Source organism: Priapulus caudatus, unplaced genomic scaffold, assembly GCF_000485595.1.
Source record: "Priapulus caudatus unplaced genomic scaffold, Priapulus_caudatus-5.0.1 Scaffold919, whole genome shotgun sequence".
NCBI lineage: Eukaryota > Metazoa > Priapulida > Priapulimorpha > Priapulimorphida > Priapulidae > Priapulus > Priapulus caudatus.
In genome coordinates this window covers 33,518-48,430 of record NW_014577980.1, presented here as the reverse complement: position 1 = coordinate 48,430, position 14,913 = coordinate 33,518, and positions in this window count along the sequence as shown.

The following is a 14,913-nucleotide window of genomic DNA, read 5'->3' as shown; positions in this document are numbered from 1 at the left end:
AGAAAAACAAAGCCGTACAAGCTCGAATTGAAATGTAAACCGAAACTTTATATTACAACATCTCACTCACACAAAGCATAAGATAGTCGGCAATATTTACATACTGTATGTGTAGTAGGCTATATATATACACCGCGCGCGCGCACGCGTGCCCGACGTAATACATTTTTACATTGAAGTTTTATATACATACATGTGCGCACGCACGCACGCACGCACGCACAACACCGTGGGTAAGCAACATTTACGTGATTATTCAACACGACTAACGCAAGACTCGCGATATGGCTTCTTGAAATTTCACCGACCATGCCTGCTAGACTGACCCGCAGGTCGTTTCACCACAACCTGACGGCAACCGCGCCAATTTTTGGAATCAGTCTAAAAGCCCGGCAACACGAACCCATACTACAATCAGGAGTGAAATCACGAGGGATATTAATAGAGATGTAATCCCCGATCTTTCTCTCGATGCTACAGCATCGTAGGCTCTTGCTGGTGGAGAACACGGGAGGGAGGCGCTCTGCGTAACGCTGTTAGCGGTGCGCAGTGCTGCCAGCCGTGCTATATGTAACCAGGCATTTAGCGGCTACTCTCTCCTGAATGCGTGCGTAACGAACGAGCTAAACCAATTTGCGCATCGGCGCTAACTCGACGTGGCACGTCTTTCGCTCGCTCACATACGCACACGCGAGTCGTCCGTCCAGCGAACTAGGTTTTGAAATCAATCGATCCAAACCGCGTATATATACTTCACTCTCGGCTCTTCCGACGCTCTGTGGGAGACGAGCAGCGGGGCTTTAATAACTCCATTCTGATTTCGATAAAAGTTTGAATTGAAATAGTGCGAACAGCTCGTGTGACACTGCACGCATCGGGAGAGACTTATCATCAGCTCTGATTCGCTGCCTGCCCATCGCGCTGTCTGCCCTGCGTGTAGCACGCATTTGACCCCCACAGAACCAAGTCGCAGTAATGTCACTGATTCCCGAACCGAACGGCTAGGCAAATTCATACATTACTTTATCGGCGGTCGGTTCGTTCTTGCAGTAATCATTCTGAATCATCAGAATGATTACTCCAAGGTTCGTTTCACTTCGCACCACGGATGCACATTCAACGCCGTACGACGCGCCAGCCAGCAAAGTACATTCACGAGAAGCAGCCGCCAGTACAACCTGCGTAGCCTTCGATTCGAAATAGCACTACTGCGGATCGAAGGGCTACGAAGGTAAAGCTAATTCTCACTATACGATATACGTGACGCTCACAATAGAGGCCGGTCAGCATATAAAGGTGGAGGTGCGGCCTAAGCTATTACATCCACGCTATACGGATCAGCGTTATGTTAAAGTTGTCTGCTTGCCGAACTGCCGGATGCGTGAGTGTGGAATGCAGCCGTGTGGCGTCGGCAGTGCAATGCTGGAGAGTAGCGGCCGCGGCTGTTTTGGGGAGCTCGAGTGGCCCGCCAGTAATAAAGCAGCCAACACTACCAGCAGCAACAACAGCAACAACAACGACGACAACAACAAAAACAATAGACCAGCCGCGACACTGTCACACCACGCCGCCGCTGGCGCCACCGCTGTTGCAGCAGCAGCAACAGCAGCATCATCATCACTACAACAGCAGCAGCCGCAGCGCAGCAGTCTCTCTCTCTCTCTCTCTCTCTCTCTCTCTCTCTCTCTCTATATATATATATCTCTTGCGAGCATGCAGCAGCAGCATATACCCACATTAGAGGAGCCCATTCTATAGGCTCCCTGTGCTATGTTGCAGGATAGCTGTGGATATGACGCAGTATCATTATACGAGCACAATTAACGTGAATTATACAGTATTCCGTGTCAAGGTATATGACGAATTAGCGTTAATTATTCAGCCAGCGTCGAGAACATTTTCATTAACAATTTTAATTACGCGCAGCAAATTAGTTGCCGGCTGGGGATCATCAGAGGAGCAACGATGGGCAGCTATATGTAGGCTAGATAGCGATGATGATGACAATGGTGATGTCATCCCCCCCCACACACACACAGGGGTACAGTTTTCAGTTATACGGCAAAACCACCTCCATAGAACGGACACCTGCCTATAAAGGAAACCTTTGATATTCCCATTTAGTGGAAGCTATACAGTTAACCCACCTCTATAGAGCGGGCACCTCACCATCATAAAGGGTCACCGTCACACGCACAGCATGACGTGCCACGAACACATGAGTGTGCGATCGCAGCTATAAATACATTCTTACGAGTGCCTATTAGACATATCGGTGTACTTACATTATCTCGCCTTTAACATTGTGTGAGTGTGACATTTCCCAATGTTGAGAGAGCTAACACGGGAGCGGGATACGGCGTCATGCTGCGATCATTAGGAATGCAAACATGGCCGCCGTGATTTTCAATCTACACGCGCTTATCGTGACAATGCTTTCGTGTTTGTCAGTATTGTGCGCAGCCGGGGCTTATCGCGTAAGCTTACAGGTAGATGATGTTATCTAATCGTAGCATCGTTTGCTTTTCCAGTTAGCAGCGGCGTTACAGATCGCTAGCTAGGTATGTCCACGACACCGGGCAACCGATTCCGATTGGTAAACATCGCCTGTATATACTGTGCGTATGTACATGTAGGAAATATTCCCCGATAGTGTTTAGAGGGCGGCCGCGTGAGTGTGCAAATTTGTACTGCCTACACGTAGACTGCTATCGCCGATAGTCAACAGGCGGCGTCGGCTTTGCCACGAAAACCGTCGCCTGGTAACAGGTATAGTGTTGCTTGTGAGAGTGTGAGCTGTACGTATGTGAGACCGTGCGCAGAGGCGGGTGCCTCTCTCTCCGCATCCCACCCACGCCAAGCTTTATCGTCAACCGCCCTTTCTGGGCCGAACTTACCACGCCTCACCCCCTAGCTCCCGCCCTCCCCAACTACACCTTCCTCCCTAACAGCCCTTTCTCGCCTTACTCTACCCTAGCTACCCCGCTCTGCTTAGCGAAATCTTTCCCTATAGCCACCCGATGCTCGTGCACTCGACCTGGCACCACCCTCGTGCAGTATACGCATCCCCCATATACGTAACGCGCGTTGCCAGAGGCTTGACTAAACCGTATAGGGAGAGATCACGACAAGATAATCACGCGAGAAGGTGCGAGAATGCGCGTCGAGAGGCAACGCCTTGATTAATATAATATATATGAAGACGAAGACGCGCGGATGTGCGCGGGTATAGGCGTGTTTGTGCACGCGCTCTCGCAAGCTCTTTAGAAGGAGCCTTCGTGCTCACAGCTCGCGTGCGGACGCGCTGAGTAGGAATGCGTGTTTGCGGCTGCCGTGCGCTTCATAATGAGAAATACACGCCCGAAGGCTTTTATTAAAAAACAAGGCCGAGCAGATCAAAGTAGAATTTGTCCGGTCAGTTCTGGTCGGCGATCGATAGAGGACACACGCGATAGTTTGTGCACAAATTTCTCGACTCGTGCATGGTATCGTTTCGACCATAGCAATTTGCGGATAGACTAACTATGGTGAATTATTTCTCTGGCTTCGACTAAGCGATGGTGTTTGTGTTATTTATCGATGGGGTTTGTAGCTGTCGCATTTACGTGCGTGCAACGAATCTCGTTACTGGGGTCACGCACACACGGCTGTGCGGGTTAGAATTTCACGATATGGGTTATCTGTCGGTGACAGAGTCACAAACGTGTCGCAGCGGTGACAAATCGTCACCGACGTGACGTAACGGCCTCGTATATTTTTTACTATCATGTGGCACGCGGGACTGGAGACGTCACAACGGGGGCAGGTCAGTCCGTTCTCAGGTCATCGTAGCTGACAGCAGACGGGGTCAAGCACCGAGATACTGCTGTTATACGTCACCGTCACCACAGACGCCCGTCTTTGTTAAAACCAGAAGCAAAATCGCGGCAAATGCAACTATAGCACAGGTTCGGCGTTTGTTTTCTCACAAAAGATGGTTGGCAGCTATAATTAAGTTGGTGAACACCACGTACGCGACAACATCACTTTATTGTGGAACGACCACGCTGCATTCATAGATATCCCATAATATACTATAGCAAATATATTATGTACTATAGAATGTTACAGAATGTTCGTGATTGAAATTCTGTCATTGTATTCATAGTATTGTATTATTTCTCACGCGCTGTCATTCTTCGCGTATAAGGAGATTCTTGGAGCTAGGTCCGTTCCGCAATAACATGTTGGTAGTGATGATGATGCTGCTGTTGCTGCTGCTGCAACAGCTGGTGGCGGCAGCGGCGGCGGTGGTGTGACAGTGTCGCGGCTGGTCTATTGTTTTTGTTGTTGTCGTCGTTGTTGTTGCTGTTGTTGCTGCTGGTAGTGTTGCTGCTGTTATTACTGCGGGCCACCTCGAGCTCCCCAAAACAGCCGCGGCCGCTACTCTCCAGCATTGCACTGCCGACGCCACACGGCTGCATTCCACACTCACGCATCCGGCAGTTCGGCAAAGCAGACAACTTTTAACCTAACGCTGATCCGTATAGCGTGGATGTAATAGCTTAGCCCGCACCTCCACCTTTATATGCTGACCGGCCTCTATTGTGAGCGTCACGTATATCGTATAGTTGAGAATTAGCTTTACCTTCGTAGCCCTTCGATCCGCAGTAGGTGCTATTTCGAATCGAAGGGCTACGCAGGTTGTACTGGCGGCTGCTTCTCGTGAATGTACTTTGCTGGCTGGCGCGTCGTACGGCGTTGAATGTGCATCCGTGGTGCGAAGTGAAACGAACCTTGGAGTAATCATTCGATCTGAATGATTCAGAATGATTACTGCAAGAACGAACCGACCGCCGATAAAGTAATGTATGAAATTTGCCTAGCCGTTCGGTTCGGGAATCAGTGACATTACTGCGACTTGGTTCTGTGGGGGTCAAATGCGTGCTACACGCAGGGCAGACAGCGCGATGGCAGGCAGGCAATCAGAGCTGATTGATAAGTCTCTCCCGATGCGTGGCAGTGTCACACGAGCTGTTCGCACTATTTCAATTCAAACTTTTATCGAAATCAGAATGGAGTTATTAACAGCCCCGCTGCTCGTCTCCCACGAGCGTCGGAAGAGCCGAGAGTGAAGTATATATACGCGGTTTGGATCGATTGATTTCAAAACTAGTGTCTGGACGGACGACTCGCGTGTGCGTATGTGAGCGAGCGAAAGACGTGCCACGTCGAGTTAGCGCCGATGCGCAAATTGGTTTAGCTCGTTCGTTACGCCACGCATTCAGGAGAGAGTAGCCGCTAAATGCCTGGTTACATATAGCACGGCTGCAGCACTGCGCACCGCTAACAGCGTTACGGCAGAGCGCCTCCCTCCCGTGTTCTCCCACCAGCAAGAGCCTACGATGCTGTAGCATCGAGAGAAAGATCGGGGATTACATCTCTTATTAATATCCCTCGTGATTTCACTCCTGATTGTAGTATGGGTTCGTGTTGCCGGGCTTCTAGACTGATTCCAAAAATTGCGCGGTTGCCGTCAGGTTGGTGGTGAAACGACCTGCGGGGTCAGTCTAGCAGGCATGGTCGGTGAAATTTCAAGAAGCCATATCGCGAGTCTTGCGTTAGTCGTGTTGAATAATCACGTAAATGTTGCTTACCCACGGTGTTGTGCGTGCGTGCGTGCGTGCGTGCGCACATGTATGTATATAAAACTTCAATGTAAAAAATGTATAGTCACGGGCACGCGTGCGCGCGCGCGTGTATATATATAGCCTACTACACATACAGTATGTAAATATTGCCGACTATCTTATGCCTTTGTGTGAGTGAAGATGTTGTAATATAAAGTTTCGGTTTTACATTTCAATTCGAGCTTGTACGGCTTTGTTTTTCTACGTGTTCAGCATGCATCCTTGCGTCGGGGAGTGGGGCTCCGACGCAGGAATGTAACCCACACTCGCTCGCACTTAACCCTCGCCGCTATGATACTTCGAAACCTCAAACAGTATACGCGCTCACCGCATCCGACTTTCAGCGAAAGCCGCCTGGAAATAAATAGCGCTGTGCGTTTCTCCCGTGTCGCCATATGGCGCTATCGATAGCCGGATAAGTTGCATGGCTTTGAACTTTAGACAGATCTCATTTTCTCTGCGATTAAAGGCGCGCTCGCCGAGAAAGAGAAATTCCGACATGTTAAAGGGGCAAGCTCGGTACCGACAGCCGTCTACCCGCGCGTGTGCACACGTCACGAGCCGTGACGTCACAAATGCCAAGCGCGAGGCAAGAGTGGCCTCAGAAAATATATTTACACGATAAAATGTATAATTTAACGGTTTTTTTTTACGTTTGAATTAATATGACACATAATAATGTTTTACACGTTCGAATTCGAGTAATTGTTTATAGTGGGCTGACTCGCGTGGTCTATATTTAACGATCAGTAATGCATTTTATTTCTATTAATAGTTTTTCTTCTAGTATTTTAACATTGAACTGGCCTGAAAATCCGAAATACAACGCTAGCCCTCCGCCAGTAGTGTTTCACGCGACCCGTTTCCGCATTTTGTTCACCGCTGATGCCTGCACGCGAGCCGCTCGCTAGCTCTGTGCAACATCACACAACACGTTACCGCAGCGACTAAACGCCGTAACTCGTGGCAGGTGGTAGTGTTTACTGCGGGTCAGCTGCTGCTACTACTGCTGCTGCTACTGCTGCTGCTACTGCTGCTACTGATGCTGATACTGCTGCTACTACTGCTGCTGCTACTGCTGCTGCTACTGCTGCTGCTGCTGCTGCTGCTGCTGCAGCTGCTATTGCTGCTGCTGCTACTGCTACTGCTATTGCTGCTGATGCTGCTGCTGCTGCTGCTGCTATTGCTGCTGCTATTGCTGCTGCTACTGGTGCTGCTACTGCTACTGCTATTGCTGCTGTGGTGGGCGCGGTGGGGTGGCACAGGGAGCTATGCCCGGGAGCTGCTTCGGCGGTTGGTGGCAGATAGACGAGATACGAGCGATATGCTGCGTCGATGGATGCGATCACGTGATGAGCAGACGGATTAAGCACGTGCCGTCGACAAGACGATAGAGCGCGCGCGGGAAATATTATAAAGATGAACACAGGCCAAGGGGAGGAGGCGGTAAGGCGAGGTATAGATTTGACTTTGCGAGTGGATATAACTACAGAAAAAACTTCTCTCGTTGAAGTCGTCTCTTTCATCTTCCCGTCCTCTCTCTCCCACTCTCTTTTTCTCTTACACACGCGCTCTTTCTGTGTGTCTTTTCTCACCCACCCATTTCTAATTTCTCCCACCCGTCGTCATATAGAGCTGTATATAGCAAAGACAACAGAAGCGCGTGTGTACAGTCTGTCGTCTGAGCGGTATCGTCCCACAACAGCTCTCCTTCTCTCATCGACTCACTGTCAACAGACCTTCGAATACGTTATGCTTTTCTAAGAAAAAATATGCCGACAGGAGGTTTTGCATGCGTGCGGCGTGCGTAGGCGTGCTTAGAGCAAACAGAGAGTTTGGAGGGAGATAGATCAATCGCCATCCCCTCGCTCTCCGCGTGCACACGCGTGCCAAGCTATAAGAGGCAAGTTTCGCGCTGGAAGCCGAAGTTTGAATGAAATAATGAGTCATGTTATAACGTGTGTATGTAGTTGGTGTTGTCGTAAGAGGCAGACGAAAACGATAACTCAGGAAACGGGGTTTAATCTCTCACTGAAGATCGTGCTGAGTCCCGGAGACCTCGGATCGGAATCATCCGTCGCACCCCCATTCCTAGGGACGAGGGCTTCCTATTTGTCTTCTATGAAGGCTTCTACCTCTCGGTCAATCGCAAACCGAGTACGATACCATCGTTAACTTTTTGGTTTTCTCTAGCCATTGCCGGACGACGATTCCCTGGCTCGTTATAATAGTAGTATCTAGTAACGTTTCCTACTAAATTAGATTAGATTAGATTTGCTTATATCCTAACTCATGTGTCTACCTATCTAATTAGCCTTTCCCCACACTTCCAACTTCCATCAGCATAATGATCATTAGCATATTCACTAAGCTACACGTGCAACGAGAGCTATATTCTATATTCTGTATTATACATTATACATTATACGTTCTACGTTCTACATTGTACATTTCTATATTCTACATTCTATATTCTATATTCTACATTTCTATATTCTACATTCTATATTCTACGTTATATATTCTATATTCTATATTCTACGTTCTACATGCTGTATTCTACATTCTACATTCTATATTCTATATTCTATATTCTATATTAAAACATCTATATTCTATATTCTATATTCTGTATATTTCTTCATGAATTCCTGCTGAAATATTCCAGAATTATTTTGTTTAAAGCGTGCTGAAATGGACTCATTTCCTTCGTATTAGACAACGCTGTCAACCTCGCGATCCACGCCGCAACCGTCGGGACTGCTACACACACAGCACAATCTACGTCTAACATTACACACTTTGACTTGTTAGGCTAGAACTCGCAAGTGTATTGGAACCAACACACGAGCAGCAGACCACAGTGTTCAAAGCATGGAAGTCCAGTGGCTGCGGCGCTGTATACGTAGCCAGTGATCAGGGTTACAATCATAATTGGGGTGAGTGTCCCTCCATATACGTATCGCTCGTGTGTACCACCTCCAAAGGCAGCACTTGCATCATGCAACATGATAAGGAACTTACTATTGGCAGGTGCACACGTACTCAAATATCGACCACATAACGAACGTATGATTACCCGAGCAATGCGATGTTAGAGCACGCGCGCACAGTGGCACGGCGATCTCTGGCCAGCCTCGCGCGGGTGAGTGGGCCTACAGCGATCCCGCCATGCTGGTGTCTGACCCACAGCCGTCAGACACATGCATAAAAGATGAGGAACATCGATGCATGCGTGAAATTGTCGTCGATAGTGTGCGGTGGACCGACCCACAGTGGCAGCGTGCTCGCTTGCATATACTTCTACCCTCGATATACCATCTGAAAGAATAAGTCGATCAGCGGTCCAAGTCCGCATTCATATTATGTTATTATATGTTGTGCATTTCATATTCCTGTTGTATTCTTTCTAGTCCCATATGTCAAATTCGTGTTGGGTGTGAAATCACAGTCCTATCTGTCAAAATTCTTCTTAAATTTACATTGCTGTAATCGAGTATTTTCTGCATGTGGCCGTGTAAACGCAACTGTATCTCCTGGTGATAATATCATCATATATGCGCCCATGAACAGGCACTCCTTCTCTCCTTACTCACGCAGTGCACAACGACGTCCCTTATAACGAGTAAACACCCTCTAACGCCACATGCGTGCTCCCGCCTTCTCTCTCGCCCACAGTAACAGATTCCTACGTGGGAGTAACAACCACCCAGTCCAAACAACCTGCGTGCGCGATGTCCTGGCTCTCGTCTTAACCTTTACGTCTTTAATTTATCACATACCTATATCCTATTCCTTGTACGCCTCACTGTCTTTTCTATTTCTGAGTGCATGTTTATGAAATTACTATGAAACTGTAAGTAGTTTTATTTGACAAGCCTCGTGAATTCACATTAAACAATATAACCTTCTATGCTTCTTTGTCTTCAGTTCGCCTCTACCCCCTTCTCCCTTACGAGTTTACGAACAATAATTAAATTAGCTTCTACGAATTAAAATGTGTTTCATAAGAAAACTCGTCCTAAATAAATATAAATATATACAGACATGGCGGAAATTATTTATCGTGTATAGGCTGGACATATATATATATGTAGCAACATGACATTCGTACAGGGACAAAATTATAAAATGACAACCCACGCACGAATGCGGCGATGTTCACTTTACAGTAGTAATCCAATAACTACTACATTCGCTCAATGAGAGTAGTTTACCTCTGCTGAGTCATCCGGGAATAATTCTGGGCTCACTGTTTCTAAGCTAACGACTATGCCTAGAAAGCTATGGCTATAGTTTGCCAACGGCGACATAATGGCCGTCCTATTCACAGGCACTTGGAGCGTTTCAATAAAATATAATGCTAAATAAACACGAAATGTATTTACTACCAAAGTCTTAATGTTTCTCCACTCTCTTTCGCCTATTATTGCCGACAATTTCCTGTAAATGCCGTTCAAATGCTCCCTCTGCAACACACAGGTACACCGCACGCACGCCGCCGCACGTTATATATAGTCGTCCTAATACGGACAGGCACGATCTAACCAAATATGCAATTCCATATCCTCCGTCCAGAATATTCTCTCATCAAGCTCTTCTTCCATTGCAATATTTCGTGCTACCCGGCGTTCGCCGGTCTTCTCACGTGACTCCCGGATATCCGGTTTCGCGGCGTCGGCGCGTTTCATGCGGCTGGTCGCAGCGTGACGTAGCGTCGATGCTAGCTAGCAGCGCCGCTCGCCGAGCTGCGCGTTTTCATAAAGAAACCCAACGACGGCGAGCGGACGCGCGTAAACACGCCAGCATGTTGTATTCATTTCGTTCCACCAGATTTCGTTTTCCCAGATGTGAGCAGCATGTAGCAGCAGGCATGTGTGCGTGCATGCGTGCGTCTGTGCGTGCACGCGTGCGTGCGTCTGTTTGTGTGTGCGTGTGTGTGCGCGTGCGCGCGCGTGCGTACGTGCGTCTGTATGTGCGCTTGTGTGTGTGCGTGAGGTGCGTCTGTATGTGCGCTTGTGTGTGCGCGTGAGTGCGTGCGTCTGTGTGTGCGCGTGTGAGCGTGCGTGCGTTCGTACATGAGCGGATTCGCGCGTGCGCGCGTGTGAGTGTGTGAGTGTGTGTGCGTGTGTGCGCGCGTACGTGCATAAGTTGGTGTTCGCCTGAGTGTTCATGGGCTATGATAAAGTTTTTAGGGATGATAAAAGGATAAAGGTTTTCACTTGAGCTATTGGTGGCGAATACTTAATAAGGAAAGTGTACAGCGTTCCGTTCTTACCAGTATATATTCACTATATATCAATTCACATCTAACGTATATATTTGGGTAGGTCCGAGACATAAATCTATCTGTACGTGATGAGAGACCGCATGCACGTGCGGGACTTTGAAAACTATTTAATTCTATTGAAACTATTGAAAACTATTCAGGCTCACGCACGCGTACACGCAACGCCCCCGCGCCAGCATGCGTACACACACGCACGCACGCACGTACACGGTTGTGTATAGATAGTAGATACCCCCACATACACATGCACACACGTACACGCACACGCACACGCGCGCGGGCACGCACGCATACACACACGTACACGGTTGCGTACCCACATATACACATGTACACGCACAAGCACGCACGAACACACACTCACGCACGCACACACGCACGCACACACGTACGCGGTTGCGTATAGATGATACCCCCATATACACTCGTACACATACAAGCACACACGGGCATGCATGCTTACGCTCGCTTTATGAATACTAGCATCACCGAGCAGGTTTTAATACAGCATGAATTGAGTGTGCGCGCGTGCGTGCCTGTGTGTGTGTGTGTGTGTGTGTGTGTGTGTGTGTGTGTGTGTGTGCGTGTGCGTGCGCGTGCGCGTGTGCGTGTGCGTGTGCGTGTGTGAGTGCGCGTGTGTGTGGACTGATACCATCAGCCTACGCGTGGCAGTTCGTGATTGATATTGAGATGCCGTGTGCCCGCACGGTACGTGTGCATTACTTAAGTAGATCCGTCACTCTGACCTCGTATCATACACGGTGTGTGTATATTCCGCCGACTGTTGATTACTCATGCTTCTAGATCACCCTTCTCCCACCCCATCTCTCTCTCTCTCTCTCTCTCTCTCATTCTCTCTCTCACTCTCTCTTTCTCTCTCGCGCGCTCGCTCTCTCTCTCTCTCATTCTTTCTGTCTCTGTCTCTCTCTCGCTCTCGCGCGCTCTCTCATTCTCACTCTCTCTCGCTCTCGCGCGCGCGCTCTCTCTCTATCTCTCTCTCTCTCTCTCCTTCTCTCTCACTCTCTCGCTCTCTCTCTCTGTCTCTCTCTCTCTCTCTCTCTCTCTTTCTTTCTCGTTCCTCTGTTTCTTTCCTATCATTTTTTCTAACTGTCCCTCTCACCCTCTGCGTGTGTGGGCGTACGTGCGAACATGTGTCACAGAGTAGCTAGAAATCATTCGACGAACAGAGGCGTATATTGAAGTGACACTAGATCACCGAACAAGATACAGTTATACAAGAACAGATAGATTGGTGCGCGGAAGATGGCGAGATCTGGAACTTGTGTGTAGATCTGCAGTCACGGCTCATGCTGTGTTCGCCTGCACCGACGGACCTGGCGATAAAGAATGCCGGAGCATGACGGAACAGTGGCGGCTCGGCCTCCGCGGACCAGTGTCACGGCACAGACGCAAGACATAACTCTCCGTCGTCGCACATAAAACCTTCCTCGGCAGCGCGATCGCTCCGTCCGGCTAGTAGTTAACCACATGGTCTAGCGCCCCGGGATGGCGATAAAGTCGGCAACCGGTGCCATTTCGCTGCTCCCGGCTGCTTTCTCTCGGGTATAAATCAGAGAGCGCTGCCAAATAAATCAGTCAGGCCGCCGCGCGGCACAATAAACACGGAGCCGAGCGGGAGCCATTAAACAACATTCTCGCCGGGCCCTGATCACTGCTCTATTGTTTTATAATGTACAGCGCAGCGTTCATGAATAACGGGCGGTGTTAGTAAATCAGTTAGATGGCCGCGACTGGCCGTGGCGGCGCTTTACGGGCCTGCTGTTTCCACACAGTTAGCCCGCTCGCTGCCAGCGCCAGCAGTGCCGTAAATACACACGCGCGCGCGGGCACACACAGCGGCGGTACGTACCGCACTGACCCTGTGAGAAATGCATGTGTCTTCTTGCGCCTTTGTTGATTTCTGCCCGTGTGGCTGGGCGGGCTTGGCACTGACATGAAACGGGAGAGAGAGAGAGAGACAGAGAGAGAGAGAGACAGAGAGAGAGAGAGAGAGAGAGAGAAGAGAGAGAGAGAGAGAGAGAGAGAGAGAGAGAGAGAGAGAGAGAGAGAGAGAGAGAGAGAGAGGCAGCAGTCACAACAGGAAAGCGTTATTCGACTGTTACTAATCTAACAATTTACGAATTATGGGCAGCAGGCGAAACACGCATTACTCACGGTCGAATGAGCTTCGTTCATATACGCTACTCTCGTCTGTCACACGCTCGAAGCGCTGAAAACTGCATGGTAGGTAGCCGTCGGACATTGTGCGAGTGAAATTCTAATCTAACGTGATACCTCGTAGAGTTTATAATGAAACTGCAGTTCCTGCATGCCTGTGGCGCGTCAAGTGATTGTACACAGCGAGACACCCGATCCCGCGCAGTCTCCCTGTTGCTATATGCAGTGCCGCGAAGATTTTCGCGAAGAAATCGTAGAGAATTATTTATGATCTCGTGGGCCACGAAACTACATATCATGATATAGGCATCGGAAATCGCAGTAATCATCTCGTGCGCACGGAATAACTTCACATAACGGATGCGATGTAATTTTTTACCCGCTTTTTGACAGCGCGTTTACGCGCCGCCGCTTCGGCGTTAACGACTTATTTACATCGAGTTTTCCGTCGTGCCTCGCGCTCCGCGAGTGCTATCCAATCTAGCCGTAGCTGCTCATGCCCTGCCGGCTATAAAATATTATAAAGAAATCTCATTATCGCTAAAGATCTCCGATGGGGCTTCCCACCGCGACGGCAAAAACATCAACTCGACCTAAATGAAACATCAAAGCTCGCCGCTATGCATAATGAAACTCTATTTTGGCGCTCATCAAACATTAAAGAGACAAGAACATCAAAAATTTAAAGATTATAACGGCATGAAATATTACATGTATTATAGCGTGAGTTTGGGCTCAAGCACTCTCAGCGACGCTGCTTCTATCGACTGCACGAGAACGGATACCTGCTTGCTTGACCATGAACGCTTCCTTCTTACTTCCGCATCTTTCTCGCTTTGCCTCGTATCTCTACCCGCTCCATTCCGCTGCCGCTCTCTCACCATCTCTTTCTCGGTCTCTCGCGCTCTCTCACCCTCTCTTTCTCGGTCTCTCGCGCTCTCTCTGCTCTCTTTCTCGGTCTCTCGCGCTCTCTCACCCTCTCTTTCTCGGTCTCTCGCGCTCTCTCACCCTCTCTTTCTCGGTCTCTCACGCTCTCTCACCCTCTCTTTCTCGGTCTCTCGCGCTCTCTCACCCTCTCTTTTCAGTCTCTCACGCTCTCTCCTTCTTTCTCGGTCTCTCACGCTCTCGCAACTCTTGTCTTTTATGTCTTCTTTCTGTTCCATTCTGCATAACAGAGAGACGATTATGTATATTTTGAGAATCTCGCCTTCGTGATTATGATCGAGTGAACGCAACAGCTCTCGACCAGATGGGAAAGGTTGAATTCTTCGCCGATTATCGGAAACAGAACAAAGAAAACAAATCCAAACAGTAGCGACGTGTGTACATGCAACAGACTGCGTCTACACCGTAAATTATCTATCTTCATCTAATCACGATTAACGAACGAAAACGATCATCTAATCACGCGATTTATCGTTCACGAATCAATCACGAATTAATACGTCACTACCAATCTGTCATGTATCTCTCTAGCCATCGCCAAGCATCTTCACTAGTATCAACAACTCTTTTAAAAAAATGCCTCGATTTTTGACGTGTGCGCAGTGCTGAGTGACTGAAATCGGGTTACGGTTGGTAAAAGTATAGTAGCGGCGAAGTGCCATATTCGTTCACTTGTTATATTCTAACCAGTCGTTACGCGAAGTTTTACGATAGAGCAACGGCCGCGTAGTGTTTGTGTCCGGGTGCATTTATTACGCGTCTGTGACGTTAACGTGCAGGGCAGGTTATGATAACGAGATGATTACTTCGATGCGCATGCGCAATGCTCAG